Raw genomic sequence first — 19,677 nt, forward strand, 5'->3', positions numbered from 1 at the left:
TGAACGACTTCATCCTAGAGCTGTAGAGGCTATAATTAGTAATATAACGTTTTTTTCGAAAAAATATTTGATCGTTTCTAGTGTATAGCCATATAATGCTTATACTAATTTTTTTTTCACAGAGAAGGCAAAATCACTGCATAAAAGAGCTGTTTCTGAAAAATCATTTCAATGAACAAAATGCAAATAGAAAAAGCAGAACAAAAAAATCAAGAAGAAACTCAACAGGAAAATCGAGAAGAAACTCAATAAGAAAATCGAGAAGAAACTCAACCACAAAGTCAACAATAAATTTAATAAAAAATTTAACAAAAATATTAACAATAAATTTAACAATAAATTTAACAAAAATATCAACAATAAATTTAACAATAAATTTAACAATAAAATTGTCAACAATACCGAGAAAAAATATTATTTCTGGTAGTTAAAAGTGTTCAAAATAAATAAAATGTTCAAATCAAATGAAATGTTCTTTGCTGCAAGGTTCTATTTAAATTATATCATATATGTGCAAATCTGATTGAATCTGATTTGATCTATTTCGTTATTTTCAATAAATCCATATTTGGATCTGCTTAGATTCGCCCATCTCTGGTTTAACCTAATTTGATTTGATTAATGTTCCTGGTAAAATTTACATTTAGATTTGTCCAGATTTGATCAGATCGGATTTAATCTGATTGATTACAATAAAAAAATTGTGATTCCAGATCTAATTAGGTATTATCCGATTTGCGCAGATCTGATTTAATCAAATTTGAAATCATTAATCATATTATATATATATATATATATATATATATATATATATATATATATATATATATATATATATATATAATCAGATCTGATCAGATCCAAATTTTTTTTAGAAAATTAGTCTCATATTTCAGATCTAATCAGATCTGAAATCGTTTTTCACGGGTAGATTTAAGTCGAAGAATTAGCTATAAATTTGCAGCCCTTGTGGGGGAAACCTGATCAACTTTGCCTCCAAGGAAGCACCTAGGTTAAGTCGTCCTTCCACAAAGAAATCTAGGAGAGATCACGTGATGAGAACTACTAATGGGGACACAATCTTACAAATCACGAAATACTTATGTTATTGGAGGGGGAAAATGATTAGACATCGAACAATTGAAAAGAAAAAGAGAGTTGGGACTTGGCTGTTGGAGTAGTAAGAACTTGGCATATGGAGAAGTAAGAATTTGGCTTCTGGAGCAAGAAAGCTAGGAGTTAGCCATTGAAGAGTAAAGATGGAAGAAGCGAGTGGAGGTTGAAGAACTTGAGCAAGTTAAGGAGGAAAATAGCAGACAGTAGCGACATGGCGGACCGCAGGGAGATCCCTGCTGCAGAGAGGAGGTTCGAGACGAGATTTCGACATTTAAGTATTCTCTGCAGCTCCTGTAAGTCGTATTGAGTCTAAATCTTGGTAGGATTTCAAGTAGTTTGGTAGTTTTCAGCTATGATAATGAAAGATGATAGATCTTCCACCCTTGGTTTGCTCTCGTGATTTAGTTTAGTAATAAAAATTTAGTTTAATCTATTATATTACATTTACGAGAAATATTGATGATTTTGCTTCGGGTTTTAGAGAAAATTATAAGATAGAACTCGATTGTATTTAGCTATAAGTCATTTATTGAGATTGGATAATGTAGGAAGTTTTGTAAAAATATTTAAATAATATAAGAAGTTGTAGAACGTTCCAGAACTTAGGTCGAAGGCATTTGATTGTGGAATAGTTTTTTTTGGTTAATGCAGCATGGCCATAGAAAGATTGATTTTGTTTAATGAAGTCATATTTACTCGATACTTGTTTTTCAATGGATTTATGTAACGGGGAACCTTCAACTCCATCGTGTTCCTGATCATTCAGGAAAATTGTATGGGGTACAACCGATAAATTTCCTTGCCGGCCCTGGCCCTCTCTTCACAACCCACATAACTGAGCTCCAGGAGATCCCCTGTCAGGACCTTTTTAATAGCAGCATCTTACATAAGTTTATTTTTCAGATTTTGTAACTAGTTTTAAGATTTTTGCAGATTTTGGTTTTAGATTTTTGCCAGTTTAGTTATTCTGGCGATTAAAAATAACTTGGCGCCCGTCGTTTATACTTTTTATAAGCGAACCAGGGATGTTAGCTAATAAAATAGTGTCCTGGAGGAAGGTGAATATTTAGTACGCTTACCCCCGTGAAAAAATATCGTCACAATATATATATTCATACAACTGTTCTTACGATGGCGCATGCGTGCTATTGCCGAGTGACGCGGTAAAGATTACAATTAAGTGATACACGGCCGATATAGTAGCGAAGAATATTGGTAATTTTTACAATGTCAATTAAAAAGGATTATTGCGTTCAGATGTCGCAATGTAAAAATTACAGTTTCTTAATGTAATGTAGCATATCTGAAAACCGTTACAGTTTATTGCGATACAGTTTGTGACTCGTGCCGTTTACACTTATAAATTTAAAAAACAAAGTTTATTGTGAATATTTTAATAAAATTCGGAATTATTTTTCGCCTCGATTATATCGAGAACAAAAGATGATATCGACGTGGGACTAAATGCATTCGACGCGTAATTACGTAACTTAGAACTGAAAAAGTTTCCAGGAAAATCGGTCGAGCCATTTTTAATGCAGAATCAAAAAACTGAAAAAATAGTGAACTACCTAAATTCTGCAATTTATAAATTATACCATTTTTTAGACGAAATTTCGAGATCTTTTGAAAAATATGAATATTAAATGTTTAAAATAATTGTACAGAAATGTAATGACAGTATTTCATAGAAAAAAAAATTCACAATTCCATTTTATTGACAATTATTATTGACTATTATAGCGTCTTTAATGCTGTTTTCTCAATCCTGACACGAGTTTAAAATTTTTTCATTGCTGATATTGTTTTTTAAATTTTTTTTTTTCGATGAAATATTGTCATCATATATCCATACAAGTATTCCGATCATTTAATATTCATATTTCTGCAATGATCTTGAAATTTTGTCTAAAAAATGGTATAATTTATAAATTGCAAAATTCAAGTAATTTCCTTTTTTCCCAGTTTTTTGATTCTGCCAAAAAAATGGCCTACCGATTTTCCTGGAAACTTTTTCAGTTCTAAGTTACGTAATTACGCGTCGAATGCAATTGGTCCCACATCGGTATCATTTTTTGTTCTCGAGATAATCGAGGCGAAAAATAATTCCGAACGTACGTACGCACACATGCACATACGCACATACGTACATACACGTACACAGACATCCACGTAAAAACTATCGTATTTAACTCTGGGGACCTTAAAACGTGGAGATATGTCAAAATTAGCGATTCGCAAAATCGGACTCATTACTATATCTTCCCACTGGGAAGTTAAAAATAATTTCTGTTTTTTTATTAGAGTGATTTCCATTATGCATTTAATATTTTTTGTATCACAATTAACCTAATTAAAAACTGCAAACCCACAAAAAATTCAAACATTATTGACTAATAACGATAATGACTAATAAAAATTTTATGTTCATGTGAATTTTTTTTCACAGATTATAAATAATAAAAATAACTATTTCAGCCCTAAAAATTATTTCGCTCGGAACCTGTCGATTTCTTATTTTTTTATTCAATACTTACATTTATAGAATCAAAAATTATCCTATTTCAAGGTGATAAGTAAACTGTTCAACGTCACTACACAGTGTTATCAGTTCTTGATACACCAAATATATCAAATGGTAATCCGGACCAATCTATCAATTTAGATCCTACTTTACCCAGTCCATCTCAAAGTGTTGTTACTACTTCATCTTTACCTAATCCATCTCAAAGAACCATAGTTCCTATTTCATCTTTGCAGAAGGTGTGTACTTTTACTTCTGTTATTTCCTGTATTTAATTTTTTGTACCCCTATGGAATTGAAAACAATATTTTGTAATATGCAATTTATTTTTAGAATAATCCTAACTATCAAGGAGATCTTCGATCACCATTGGTTGAAATTCCACTATGTGAGTGGTTGAACAAAAGCGTTCATGGTCAAGATATCCTTGTTCTCTATGATGTTTATCAAATGCTGGATGACTCATCCAAAAACAAATTAGTGGCACTAATTCTTCAACGTGAAACTGATAGACTTCTGGAACTACCAGAAATAAAACCTCATATTTATATGAAATTTGCTCAAGAAATTGTCACGACATTTCCAAAAGAAGCAGAAGGTGTTTATTATGTTCCTCGGATACGAAAAACAAAATTGCAAGATGGAATACCCCTCAACGAAAATTATTGCCTAACTATACATATGTGAGACGCGTCCACGCCACCAAACGAAAATTAATTACTCAGCAGATGAACGTCGATCAAACACGTAAATAAAATATTTACTCAGTTAAGCAGTGCTAAATATTAATGTTTTTTTATGTATTAATTGGTGATTATTTCAGGTGTGATACCTGATTTAGACGATGCTAATGAAAAGATAAAATGTTTCATGACTAATATTGAGCCATGGGAAGAAATAATTCAAAAATGGGATGAATTATTTGATGAATGATCTCAAATCTTAAAGCATACTTCTGATGCTGAAAGTTATTTTCAGAAATTCCCATGCTTAAGACAGCTATTAGGTATTCAATTAGTGAGTATTCATTCTTCTGTGATCAAATATTTGAAGGAAAATAGTTTAATTAACTAAGTATGCACTTTTTTTTTAGTTAAAAAAAGATTTTGATCGAATTTATCAAAATAAACATGGAATTTTTTCAAGAGTGTGGCCACAAATCCGGAGCTGCCTGATAATTCTTGTGAATGGTATAAGAAAACCGAAAGATAAAAATTTTTCTAATCTTATCTATCAATTGTCTACGTTCACAGAGTGTAAGTTAACAAAATAATTGATATTGTGTCTCTGTCAAAATTGTATCTATCAACGAACTTTATTTATTTCTTTTTAAAAAATTGGAAAAATTTAGAAAGATTTTTTTTCAAAATTCTTTGAATCTATAGCTGCATTGGATGCTGCTGTGTTGTATATAATATCTTTTAATTCGTATAATTCTCAGTCAAGTCGAACAAAACGGTCTAAAACATCAGAAGAAAATGAATGGAATCCTACAACTGCAGAGGTGCAAAGAGGCTTTGTTTTTCATATTGAAGTAAGGAGCTCATATTTTATACACTTTTAAACCATTCTCTAATATTAACTTTCCATATTATAATAACTTCTGGTTTTTACAGACAGTTAATAATTAAAGAGAAGCAATAGATAGTCTTATTAACTAGGCACAACAGCATAAAATTTCACTTCGACCACGGCCTGTCATCGTTGGACCTTTAACAGATATTAAAAGTTCATTTATGTTCGTAAATGACACTCTTTATAATGCGGAAAGCCCAGCTCATGCTGTTGATTCAGCCTTCAGTTTATATTATATTTTGCACTTGCAATTTCCATTAAAAGCTAAATCACCGTGGCTTTTATTCAAAAATTAGTATATGAAATAGATACAGTTCATGATAGGACAATACCATCATCAGTATCAGGTTTAATAAGTGATGTTCGAGCAGTGTTTAACCAATTACAAAGAAACTAAAATTTTATTTGCATAAAGTTAAAATTATTTTACAAACTTTATTACTATTAGGTTGAATTTCTTGAAACAATAGTCAAAGATATTGAATAATATTGTAATTATAGCCGTAATACGATGTTCATGTTTAGCTTATTTCAAATCTGTCCAAGATTTTGAAATACATTTGACGCATCACAAACCGCGAGACATTTTCTATAGGCTACTACGAATGTATTAATAACTGTCACAGAATATTCAATAATTCAAAATCCTTTAAAGCACATTTACAGTCACATAAGAATCTAAATATACTTTCTCAACCTAGCGAACGTATTAATGTTAGCGTTGAAAATAATTCAAATAAAAACTCTGTATGTTATGAGTCTGAAACTAATATAGTTGACGATTTGTCATGGAATGATCTGTACGAAGAAATTATTAATAGTGAAGAATCCTTCTGTGAGAAAATAACAAATAATACATTCGAATTCACATTGTTTACAGAAGTTCATAAATTATCGTCAAACTCATATGGTCAATATGATTTTCCACGCAAAACCATTGATAGTATTATTATTAAAGAGTTAGACAATTTTCTAAATAATAATGTATTATTATTTTTAAAAAACGAAGTTAATGACTGTTTGAATGATTTTAATGTCGATTCTGATAAAGCAAAAAATATAACAAAAATGTTTGATAGTTTTACTAATTGTTTTTCCGAAGTAAATACAGAATGGAAAAGATTAAAAAAATACAGAGAAAAAGGTGATTTTATACCACCGATTCCAGTTGTAGTTGGTGCAGATATTCGAATTAAAAGTAAAAAAAATAAGCATATTTCATCACATGAAAAAGCTGTTATACAATACATTCCAATAGCACCAGTGCTTAAAAGATTTCCCGAAATACCATCTGTATTACCAAGAATAAAATTATATGCTCAGTTTTTGGAGCATCAGCAACGCGATGGTATTATTTCAAATTTTGTACAGGGCAACTTGTGGCAAACCATAATGAAAAATTTTGAAAGTAAATTTTTCATGCCTTTATTTATTTATTTCGATGATTTTGAAGCAAACAATTGAACAATGAATACACACAGGTGGTAGTGGAAAAATCAGTGGAGTATATTTACATATAGCATTATTACCTCCAGAATTGAAAAGTAAATTAGATTTTATGTACCTTATACAGATATTCCAGACTATCGATAGAAAAATTTTTGGACATCGGGCTATTTTCCGCCAATTTATCCAAGACTTAAAAGATCTTTCAACCGTAGGTATAAAAATTCATACGGATGATGGTGTTGAAACAATTTACTTTTCTTTAGGATTAATACTTGGCGATAATTTGGGTATGCACGAGTTACTTGGATTCACAAGCTCTTTTAATTGTACATATCCGTGACGTTTTTGTGAAATGCCTAAAGTTTTAACATCACCTGCAACATCCGAAATAGAAACTTTGATAAGAACCAAAAAATCATATGCATCAGCAATTCAAATACTTGGTCAGGGAAAAGGGAAGCATACTCTCAGTATTGTTGAGGAGTGTGTGTGGAACAAAGTTCCATTTTTTCATGTAACAATGCATTTATCAGTCGACTTGATGCACGATTATCTGGAGGGTATTGGCATATACGAACTTTCTGATATTTTATATTACATAGTGCATACAGCTAAATTTGTTGATACTGAGACATTGAATAATCGAATAGAATCATTTGATTTTGGCCAAATCGTAAACGTAATATACCCCCCGATGTTCCACCTGACTCTGTAAAGAATTTGAACATAAAAATGTCTTCTGCTGAATGCGCTTGTTTAATGAGACACTTAGGGATGCTAATTGGTGATCGTATTCCTGAAAATGATCGAATGTGGTATTTATATATTTCTTTTAATGAAATATTAGATTTGCTGTATAAAAAAGTACATCATACTTCGACATATGACTTATTGCATAACATGATAATTCATCACATGCAAATGTATCAGTTAATAACAAAAAGAAGTTTTAAACCAAAAATGCATCATACACTGCATCATAAACGAGTTAGTCAGCTAGTAGGACCATTAATTCATATATGGACGATGCATTTTGAATGTAAAAAGAAGTGGTTTATGGAAATTGTGAGACTGACGAATTCTAGCAGGAATTTACCTTATTCTCTTGCTCTTAAACATCAATAAAAACTTCAAACAGTATTTTCCTCTAATTTTAATGATAGTTGTAATACTCAGTTTGGACCTATTAGACACATAGAAAAAACATTTTACAGCTATCATTATCAAGCCTACGAGGTAGTTGAAAATAATTATTTAACAAAATATTCTATGGTTAATTTCTCAGAGGTAGATAGTGTTGCGTCAATAACGCGATTACCAAATAATTAGGATTTTATTAGCAGAATATAATTTCGATTATTACTGATAACTATTGTTCATAAATTTACATAATTTATTCTAGTTTTGCAATACTATTTTTCATACTACATTATTAAAAATTACGATTTTTAATTTGAAATTATAAAATGTAATTTTATATAATATTAAATAAATAAAATTATTTAATAACAATTTAAATTTGTATATTTATTTACATAAAAATACGAAAATTATAATTATTAATTTAAATTTTAGACACGTAACTCCAAATAAATTCCATAAAATAAATATAAAATTTTTATCAAATATAAATAGATTTTATGCATAATATTTATGAATATTACATTTAAACTTGATAGTAATAAAAGATTGGACGGTAATATTTTTTACTGCTTCCTTCAAAAATTACATTGTGGCTATGTAATAATTAATAGCTAGGGCAGTTTTACAATCGCGAAACTATAATGATTTTATGGTCTATTCACTCTTTTACATTGAAAGGTTTATCAATTCGCGTTGTAATAATTACCGCATATTTTGAAGATGTAATTATTACATTTTTATGAACGAAGCGACACCGGGTTACGTCACGTTGTAAAATTTGATCGGGTATACTGATAGAAGTTACAATGCCCTTTTTTCCGTGAACATTTTAAAGATGAATGAAATGTTTATCAAGACTCTTACTGAAAATAATTATATAATCTAAATAAACTAAACAAATTTTGCCGAGGAGACCTTTTAAAACTATGTTCATGAGTTTAACGAAGGGGGCAGGAGCATTACACAAGCCAAAAGTAAGAACCTTAAATTGCCAAACCTCATTCCAAATACAAAAAGCAGTTTTAGATCTAAATATCTATAACTAATATATATAACTAGGAGACCTCGGGGATGAGGCACACCAGAGCGTTCATCAGGAAACCCACAACTCAAGTGAGTAGGGACCTGATCGAACTGGATAAAAGAAGGCTTAGAGTGGCCGTGGGCACCGTCACAGGACACTGGCTAACTCGACGCCATATGAAGATGCTGGGACGCGGAGAGGAATCCGCGTGCCGGTGGTGTGGTGAGGAAGAAGAGACGCCTCTCCACATGATAAGGGAATGCTCGGGGCTAAGGGAACCCAGGCAGCGCCTGTTAGGGAACCTTGGGACCGACGCACCCATTCTCGAGACGGTCGGGACGGACAGGCTTCTGCAGTTTTGCTACGAGGCCGCGCTGTACCAACCCACCTAAGACCGCCTTTACCATAAGTTTGGACCCAGTACAATGGCCCCGTGGCTAAGTGCAGGGGCGGCGGGGCAGACTAAAGGAGAAAAAATATATATATATATATATATATATATATATATATATAACTAATCAATTATAATATATATATAACTAATTCTATTTGTTGAAACAACTTTATTACCTTCTGAGAATGTTTTGTCAAGAAGATCTTTGAAATCAGTTAATAAACCAGACTTGATTAAAAAATCTAATCCTAGAATACATTCTTCTCCGATTTCGTAGATATATAAGAATAAGATTTACAGTATATTATATCTTATCTTTATTTCTATAGTCTCGATAAAGTCAAAATCAAATTTATCACCTGAAACTGTAAAATTAGAATAAGGAACAGAAGAATTATTCGAAACAGTTACCTTTCCTTTTAACAAAGGAGAATTAACAACCGTAATATCAGTAGCATTATCAACTGTCATGATACATTCTTTACTATTTATTTCTCCTCTAAGTAAAAGTTTCTGTTTAGAAGAACCATCAAAGAAAAATCAATTTTCTAGTTTTAACGGAATTTTTTTTTCGATGAACCTTCACCAGTTGACTCATTAGAATTATGAATATTTGATAAACTGGCTTGAACAGCTTAAAGAACCTGACAATTTTTCTTAGTATGTCCTTTTTCACCACAAATCCAACATTCGAAAATTTGCGAAGAATTTTGATTTTGAGAATTTGACCTAAAATCTCCGTTAAACGAATTATTTTTATTATCTTCTTTAAAATTATTTCTAAAATTATAATTTGTATTGAAACTACTATTATTATTATTACTCTACCAAAATTATTATTTTTTTTTTTTTTACAAAGATCTCTGGCCAGGGATCTCAGGGCTCCAATCCACCTGGGGCCCGACCAGACGGGATTATCGTGCAGGCACTCGACTCCCTCAGGCTTGAGGGTGAGCCGAGGCTGCAGTCGTTCAGTCATTATTTCAAACGTCTCTATATTTGTCTCAGCCGGGGCTGAGAACTCAATGTAATATACGTGCTTGGTGGTATGGTCGAAAAGAGTAATATCCGGCTTATTGTGTTCAATACGTTGGGGCGTGAAGAGTGGGTAATTCCAAAGAATTTTTGCTCTCCCGTTCTCAACGACTGACTCAATTTCACTGGGCAGATAGGGCAGCACTGGTGTCTCGTCTATTCCATAAGAGTGCCGAAGGTAGTAATACAGCACTCTTAGGGCGGCGTTATGCCGGTGAATGTAGGCTGAGCGCGCTAATATCGGGCAAGCTGATAATACATGAAATAGCGTCTCATCTACATCACCGTGGCAAACTCGGCATCTTGTGTCCTTGAGTTGCTCGTCCATAGTTATATACGAATCTTATACAGTTAAGCACGATTATATACAGCTATAATATGACTCACATATTTCCCCGACTTTGTCCGCAAATCTCCCATTCTAGAAACCTATACAATGTAATAGAATTACTAAAAAAATGATATTTACGTAAGTATTGATAATAAAAGAAATAATAAGAATTCTATTATAAGACTTAATTTCTACTCCTTTACAATGAAATCAATTGTTATAAACAAAAGAAGCATACTTCCATACATTCTTCGTTGTTTGGCACTTTATTTCAGTAGAAAGAATAATTTCCTCTTTTAAGACCTTTGATATACTAAATAGTTCTCGATTTTCATGATTTATATCAAATTTAATTGTTACAAACAATTCAAATGAGCAAAAGGTACACTATATGACCTTCTCCATAATGCCTTTTAAATGTCTGCAAAATGTGGTCATAACCGGATCAGTCATTTCGGAGATTACCTTGAACAGACGGACAGATAGACAGACGTCAGAAATTTATATAGTTATATTCAGTAATCGATTACTGAATTGGTTATTTTGATGTCAAGCTCATCTGATGACCTATCAGCGCACTATCAATGCGGACCAAAGTTCAGTAATCAGTCAAGATCAGCCGTCGATCAGTTTATGAAGAGCATTCATCCAACGCGTGACTGTTACTCATTTTTTCGTGCACTCATTTCGTACTCATCCAACACACTTATTCAGTCACGGCTACTTATTTTTTTTCATCTTTGTACTCACGAACTCAACTCAATAACTCATAGAATTCATTATTAAAACTCATTCATTATCACTCAGTATTCCAAAAAATTAGCATTCAATGAAACTAAACGGTTTTAAGTGTACAACGCGGCCTTACAACCCACATTGTCGTGTAGTTAACGCATTGGTGCTGATTCAACATGAATAATTTTACTGTACTCATGATATCACTTCTATGACTGTTCCCTATTAATAAAAAAATGATTAATTTGGTTAATCAATTATCGTACATCTTTGAACGAGTGTACCCAGCAATTTTGCATTCATTATTTACTCAACAATAGTAGTATTCACGTTGAGCAAAAAAAATCATAATTTTCTATATTTAAATTATCACTTAATTCTAAATAAAAATAATAACAAAATAAAACAATAATATTCCAGAAATCGAATATTTTATATTACAAAATAATGGCAAATTGAAAATTAAATTATCAAATTACTAATTCACAAGCAATGAAAAATGAAAGTTCAGAAACTATAAAATAATTGAATGGTTATAAATAAATTACTTATATAAAAAGTAGCAGGCTATTCAAACATAAATGACTATTTTTAAAAAGATGGTCTATCAGACTCTCTGTCGGGGCTAAATTAAAGAATGGCTCAATTGATTTCGATGAAACGTTGAATTATGAATAACAAAATGTAAAAAAAGTCAGTTAAAATAGAATATCAGGGAGAAAGATTGGATATTATTGACTTTGTTTAAATAGAATTACCAAGAATGTGCCTAAATTCCTATAATTGAGTATTTTGTATGGACGAGTATTTTTGAAAAAATCTAGAACTTTTCAGAATGATCTCGAAAATGTTTGATTTGTTGATCAAGTTTTTGAGCCGTCTGTAACTTTTGTAGACTCTCCCTAAATTTCGAGCAATTTTCAGAATTCGGAAAACTTACACTACCAATCAAAAGTTTTTAACCACCTGCTAAATCATTAATACAGTGTTTTTAATTTTCTAATAGTCATAGTTTTACTTATTGTGACTTTCAGACACTTAACACGGTGTCGTACATAAAAATGCATACCCTATCAATTCAAGAAGATTCAGAACACATCTTGTAAACGCATGTTGCCGTAAGTTGACGTTGTCGAAAAATTAGAAATAATTAATTTTAAGCTCAAAATAACGGCTGCTGGACTATAATTCTACATTCTGAGTGTGCAGCTTGTGACACAAGTGCTCATTTGATGAAGAACTTCAGTACAAGCTATGTGACTTATGTAATTCACGACACGGATAGTGATTTGGAAATGTAATTTTTAATGTATGGCCTGTACGATTTATGCTAACGCAACTTTTAACGCTGGTGGTAATCGAAAAGTTTGTTCTTTAAATATGACCCATATGATGCGAACATTTATTTCATTTTTTTTATTCAATTAAAAATACTGGATCACACGGTTTACCATATAAACAAATGTCTCTGATAAGTCACTCGAAATTATACTATCTTTTGAAGAAAAACAAGACGGCTTGAGGGTAAGGGTGTACAGAAATCGAAAACTTTGAAACACATCAACACAGATCAATTGAGATTTAATCGAACAAGAAATATATTTTTATAAATAGCGTATTGAAAGAAAGAATGGATAACTTACCTACGGATTTATCAAAGTAATTCAATGAACAAGAGCTATGGAATTTTACTATGAATACGGTATTATTTGCAGGCACACATCGCTGAAAGAAAATTCTCAAAGGTAATTGGACACTTTCCTGAATGACCTCGTAACCATTATTATTAGATTCATAGGAGACTTCAATCAATAATTGAAATGATATGATATCTCTTTCATCCGAATTCATTGCCATCAGTTCTATTGAATATTGATTATCTGAAAAAGATAAACTTTAATTATATCTATATCAAACAGATTTTATAGATATTTCGGTTCCAATTTTGCTTACCAATAACTTTCGATGCATGATGATATTTTTGTGATTCGATTGGCTGTGATGAACGTATGCAAAGTTGAAAGTTATTTAATTGTTTATAAGAAATGATGGTAACTAGTACTTTACACAACGACGTCGATGATGATGAAAAATATAGACCATTAGTAGCCGATCCACGTCGATTAGAAGGTGATATTGAAGTTTGTATTCGTGGATAGACGGAAATCGGCGCTAAATCTAAAAATTAATTAAATTTTATTAAGTTCTGGTCAAGGATCATAATAAAACAAGAAAATTGTGTAGGATCATCGATCTATGTGTTTTCTTTAATTTCATGAGTTCAACGGCTGGCAGTACGAGTGAATCGAGGGTGGAGAGAATTCGTAGTCCAGTAAGAGTGCAATTTGATGAGCGAATCGAACCTCTCATTTTGAACCATTGTTTATTTTAAGTAAATTTATATGGGGATTTTAAATAAGTTATTCGCAGGAAAAAAAAGTACGCGACATTAAATTGTTTGTTATAAACAATTTTTGCCCACTGGAACCCATACATTTTCATTAATAACTTTTCAGCTAGGTAGAAATCAACGATACTTCCCAGGACATTTTTTGTTTTTTGCAATTTCGTAGTATAACATTAAACAATTCAATCGTTTTTCTTTTTCACCTATGTTTCATATTGTTTATCGACAACTAAAGACTTTAATTCAGAATTTTATTCAGGTTTGTCGATCATATAGTACGGAACCGTTTTGAGGTTAATTGAAAAGCATTCTGTAATATCGACAAATTAACATGATTTTTGTAAAATAGGTAGTACGCTTTTTTTCATTCTTTGAGATTGAATATCTCATAAAGTAAGCGGAAAATAAGAAAAGTGAGATGGCAGCAATCTTTGTTAGACGGTTAAGAACAAAAGATGTCGTGTGAAGTATCGTCGATTTTTGTATAACTGTAAAAGTTATTAATAAAAATATGTAGGATCTAGTGAACTAAAATTGCTTAAAATAAAAAAAATCGATGATGCGTACATTTTTTTTAACTGCGAATAGCTTTTTTGGAATCCCTATATAATTTTACGAAAATAAACCTTCGTTTCAAATAGGAGATTTGCTTTTTTATTATCCCTATTTTTATTCGCACCCTTGGACTATATTGGACTATCGTGAGTAGTAGTAATATTTGTAGTTGCGGTAACTGAAAAATAGTTGCTGCAACTAGAAAACTGGTTGAAGTAACTATTCACGATAGTTGGGAGAAATACAGTTGCATCAACTACTCGTAAGTACTTGGGTGGAAGGAGTAGTACGGTGAATTATGAAAACGGAGTTGGATGAACTGATTCGGAAAAATTCGAACAACTTCCAGCATTCAACTTCATGAAAGTAGTCAGAGTAACTATTTTTTGATAGGTGCGGGAACTAAAAAGTAACAACTATAATTCACACAGTTGATTGAACTTCATGAAAGTAGTCAATTAGCAACTGGAGAAGTTAGTTGTAGTGACTATTTATGATAATTTTTTTTATCAATGATATTAAAATGATTGCGAAGACCGGAAACATTGGACTCCATTTCACTAGTTACGACAACTAATCTTTTAATATTACAGTAATTATTTTTTGTAGTCAATGCAACTCACAGATCCATGTTGCTATTTACAGTTAATCGAACTCCATAACAGTAGTCAATCAGCAACTCGTAAAGTTAGTTGTAGTGACTATTTATCGACAGGTAAATAAATAACTTAAAAATATTTAAAATTATAGAAATTATAAAAATAGAACTAATAATAGAGTTATGTTTTTAATGTAAATCTTTTCTTGACGTAGAAAGACTTGATAATAATTTTCGAACATTCTTGTCCATCATTAATTTATCATAAATAGAAATAAAAATTCACTTCTACTAATTATTAGGTATTATAGAGCTCCATACGTGTTAAAGTTGTTATTTACATGAAGGAAGGACAACGCATTTTTAATGTATATGATTATATCCGTCACAAGAATTATTTAAGGTTTGATCAGATGGAGTATAATAGGAAGGTCATGAACGAAAGGTAATTACAGAACATCAAGTTATCTGTTTCAATATATAAATTATAAAAATCTATAGTTTTTCCATGGTTGAAGTTGTTTTATTTTCGGCTGTTAGATTGCTCATTAATAACATATATAAAAAAGGAATATACTACAATATACGTGTAATTACATAAAACAATGAATCATTTAACTGTACTGAATACTTTTCAATCGCAAATTGTTTATTTCTTAAGTATTTAAAATAAGAATGCCCAAAAAGTATTATGAAGTAATGTTACATTTCGGAATAATTCTTAAACGCTATGCTATGAATGTTAACAGTTTCATATTTCCTACAGTTAATTGGATTAGTTAATTTCAAAGTATATTTTTCTGTATTTAAACAACAATAACAATTCTTAGAAATTACAAATGAATTAGTACCGAATATTATAATATAAGAAAACGATGCAAGTCATCTAAATTTCTTGTTACAAATAGCATAGAGTTAAATATAGTGCTCTATGTGTGATAATGTTATGATTGAATTGAAGGAAGGACGACGCCTCATAGATCAACATATTACGAGAACCTTATTTTAATTAGAGGAATTCCCGACAAGATATGATGCCTTAACTTAGCATTTATTTTAGCACAAATGTATTTTAAACTACGTTTAAAGACTAAGTCAATTGATTTTGTAAATTGATCATTCCTGTTCTGAAATTGTAAAGCCAGAAATTCCTCTAACAAAAACAAGCGACCCGCGTTCCTTAGATCAACCACTTTTGCAGTTCTATTGTTTAATATAAAACTTTTTAATAGTTTCAGCGACGTAGCAAGGTTGTTGATAGTCATCAATTTTCATAGAGGTAAATGAAAATTCCAGAACGCATCATACTTGACATTTGTCAATGCTATGTCTTCAACAATAGTGCAGTCGAATCTTAAAATTTCCGTTTTTATATAAAAATCTGGAATAAAATAATTCAATAACAGTAATATTTCTAAAACATTTAATTAAAAAAAACGGTCAAAACTACTACTTACTTGGAATATGAGTTAATTTCAAATTGGGTGTATTAGTCAGGAAGCAATTAATTATGTTACTCTCGACTTTTTTAAATCCTTTCATCGTTAGTTTGTCTAATATTGTAAAAGGCTGATCCCAATCTCTTAACATATCCCATTTTGAAGTTAAATATCTGTCAACTGTGATATCAAGATTTTTTATACTGCTCCTCCATAAGCTTTTTATAAAAATATAAAATGCATTCGTTCCCACTGCATCATTATCATCTATTATTGAATTGGTGACGTTGCTTCATTCCAAAAAATCCCCTAGGCAATTGGCATGTAATTTGTGACATTTCTTTAATACTATTGATTTAATTGCTGAACATGTAGCATGAACAAAGGATTCTCGAGAAAAGTTATTGTTGCAACAAATGCCAAGTTTAATGATTGTCTGTGAAGTTAGATTCTCTTGCAGAAATAATGTTTGCATTTCTCGATCACAACTTCCTTTAGTATTGTATATGTAAGACTCTGCGATTTTCTAAAATTCCTTCAATAATTTTTGATGAAATTATGATTCTCGACAAATCCAATTCTTATAACGAATTATATGCGGGTTGCAAGTTAATTAAAACTACTGCAACTGCAACGTATTAAAGACTTTCTTGGTCTGCTAAAATTATTTTTTTGAATAGGTACTTATGTTCATTTTTTATTTGGGAAGGTCGAACGAAGAAATGTAGAGCTGTAGAAGAGAGTTGTGAAGATTAAGTAGAAGGCTGGATGATGATTTTTTGCCTCAATCTCGCGATTTTTTGTGATAAAAATTTAGAACAACACATCAGACAAAATATATCTCGAAATGATTGATATTGTATAGTAAGTTCCTTTTTGAATGGAATATTTATTGTCCTTTCCGTTACATTGGACTGTTAAACTTTCTTCGAAAACTTACGGTTATCCATGCTTTTATGCCATCTATTTGAATTTTATAATTGGAATCATCTTCTGAAAGCATCGTTCGAATATCGTTTTCTTTCATATTAGGTGGTAGGTTGAATAACATCAGCTTTAATACATCATCATCTTTATCATTTCTTAATTTAGGATAAGGACGTATTGTACGCATTGGCAGCGGTTGTAGTACAAAGTTATCTTCAGCATCATTGTATCCGGCTGGAACAATTGGTATCAACCCCAGTTTTCGTTTACTTCGACGATTTTCTTCTTCACGATTTTTATCATTATTTCTGATGTATTTTTTAAGTCACTGTTGCAATGATTCCATTGTTTTTTCAAGAAGTGATCACTACCATGAACACGACTACTGCAAGGTTAGAAGCAATTAAATAACGAACAAAAAAGGAAGCTCAACAGCTTTAACGAATCACGAAACACTTGTTAAAATCACTTAAATTAAAAAAAAACGAAGCATGACAGCTTAAAATGATGCATAACTATATATCAACGTTATATGATAGTAGAAAATTTGCCAACTTAACAAAAAACAGTACTTGTGTCAAAATAAATAGAAAAGTGTACTGTTCAGAAAGCGCAGCACTTCAAAACAATTATAGCGATGCACTCTTCAATCTGTGTCAACCTGCGTCAGTAAAGTCCCTTATGGTAGAGTCTGGCAAGATAGAGTCAGGCAGGACTAGTTCCTTTAGTTTTTATGGGACTTTAGGCAGAAATCGAACAATATGGCGTCATCTCGTCAGACTCTGCCTTGAGGGACTCTATGCGTCAGCAAGCAACCGCGCCATAAGCGGTCTGTATCATAGACCAGCATTTCATCGGCATGTGTAGAAGACGTGTGTCCCTCAAGCCTCTTTGTCTACCCCAACAAATGTGTATACACACTACAGTACTGCGTCATTCGAGAAATTCAATTACGTGGACAATACATACGTTCACGCCGGTATGACGCAATTTTTGTTTATATTGAAACAGACGCTTTAAAGGTTTATAATCCTTTTATGTACTGGTACGATGCTATATTTGTTCCTCAGTTTTATTGTTAGTGTCATTGTAACAATAAAAAAGTATTACAAAGTTATATATTTTTTACTTATAATTCTAAGCTTCTGTACATCATCAAAGTGTGATATACGTAAAATTTCAACATGAATATTGGTTTTTTATACTTGGAATTGATCGTGATTGTGTGATGTCGATAAACGTATGTTTGTCACCTAAAGTTGTTACGCTTTCTTTTTAATTGCAATTGTACTCATCAAAAATTTATTCTTGTGAAATCGACAATTGTGATATTTTCATCTTTAAAATCATAGAATTATTGGAATACCACTGTCAAGAGCCTTGTTCTATTGGTAGAAGTAATCGATCACTTCCGGACAATCATCTCAGCAATCTCCATAATGATATTATGAAAGATATTATTAAATACTTATCATTTCAAGACACATTTGCAGTTATCTCGTGCTCAAAATTTTTGACTGAAAAGTTGCCAGATTGAAAAAAAACATCATCATTCATCGATCCATAAAAATTCCTAAACTTTCTGAAACTTCTCTGATTTTTTTTTTTAGAAACATTAAAAATCATTCATGATCGTAAGACTTTATTCGATCGAGTAATTTTTAAAGATAGAGACAAACGGTAACGAGTCTCAGCATCAACGGTGTCAACTATCTTAACACCTTCGTATTATTCACTTTAGGAATTAAACTTGTCTGGTGTTAACATCATGCCCTAAACTATTAGAGAAGTCGCAAAAGTTGTCAAAGATTGAAAACTTTTATCATTGGATCAGATTTGTTAATTAACTGTTCATCAGTAAGAACGTATTGTTTTCTGTGTCCGTTTCTCCGTACCTTTAACTATACAATAACTATACTATAACCGTACCTTTGATTATACAAGACATATCAACAACTCGAAAGAATAGATAACTTTGACTTCTTTAGCAAATTGTCTTATTCTCATGAATTCACCGAATTTAACAGAAATTTATATTTTGTGTAAATTATGTGTAGTTCGATGTTTATTATTTGCAAAAAAATGGATAAACATTCAACTTCTTTTAGATTTGAACATTAAGAATATCGATGTCCGATTTAACTACATAATTTTCGAGAAGTTAATATTAAAAACATCTAGCCTTATGCTTTATGCAACTTTGACAATAACTTATTATCAGATTTGTTAATTAACTGTTCATCAGTAAGAACGTATTGTTTTCTGTGTCCGTTTCTCATCAACTAAAAGACGCATATTATCGAACAGAAGAAACAGTCGTTGTCCGATCCAACTATAACCACAAATTCGAAGATCGTTGTGACACAAAATCTTCTTGGTAAGGACTATTCACGTGTGAGTGTATCAGTAGGATCCGATATACAAA

At 31.3% G+C, this 19,677-nt stretch overlaps 2 long non-coding RNA genes across 2 annotated transcripts; both read left to right on the forward strand.

Moving 5' to 3' along the window:
* The first annotated feature begins 3,687 nt into the window (after positions 1 to 3,687).
* LOC118064794 (uncharacterized) lies at positions 3,688 to 4,549 on the forward strand. The gene is made up of 3 exons (XR_004690089.1): positions 3,688 to 3,879; positions 3,974 to 4,387; positions 4,464 to 4,549. It is a non-coding gene; the product is annotated as an uncharacterized lncRNA (long non-coding RNA).
* Positions 4,550 to 5,055: 506 nt separating this feature from the next.
* Positions 5,056 to 7,804, forward strand: LOC118064793 (uncharacterized). Its single transcript, XR_004690088.1, has 2 exons — positions 5,056 to 5,174; positions 5,257 to 7,804. It is a non-coding gene; the product is annotated as an uncharacterized lncRNA (long non-coding RNA).
* The last annotated feature ends 11,873 nt before the right edge of the window (positions 7,805 to 19,677 follow it).

Source organism: Chelonus insularis, unplaced genomic scaffold, assembly GCF_013357705.1.
Source record: "Chelonus insularis isolate UGA/USDA-ARS -01 unplaced genomic scaffold, ASM1335770v1 contig_253_pilon, whole genome shotgun sequence".
Classification (NCBI taxonomy): Eukaryota; Metazoa; Arthropoda; class Insecta; order Hymenoptera; family Braconidae; genus Chelonus; species Chelonus insularis.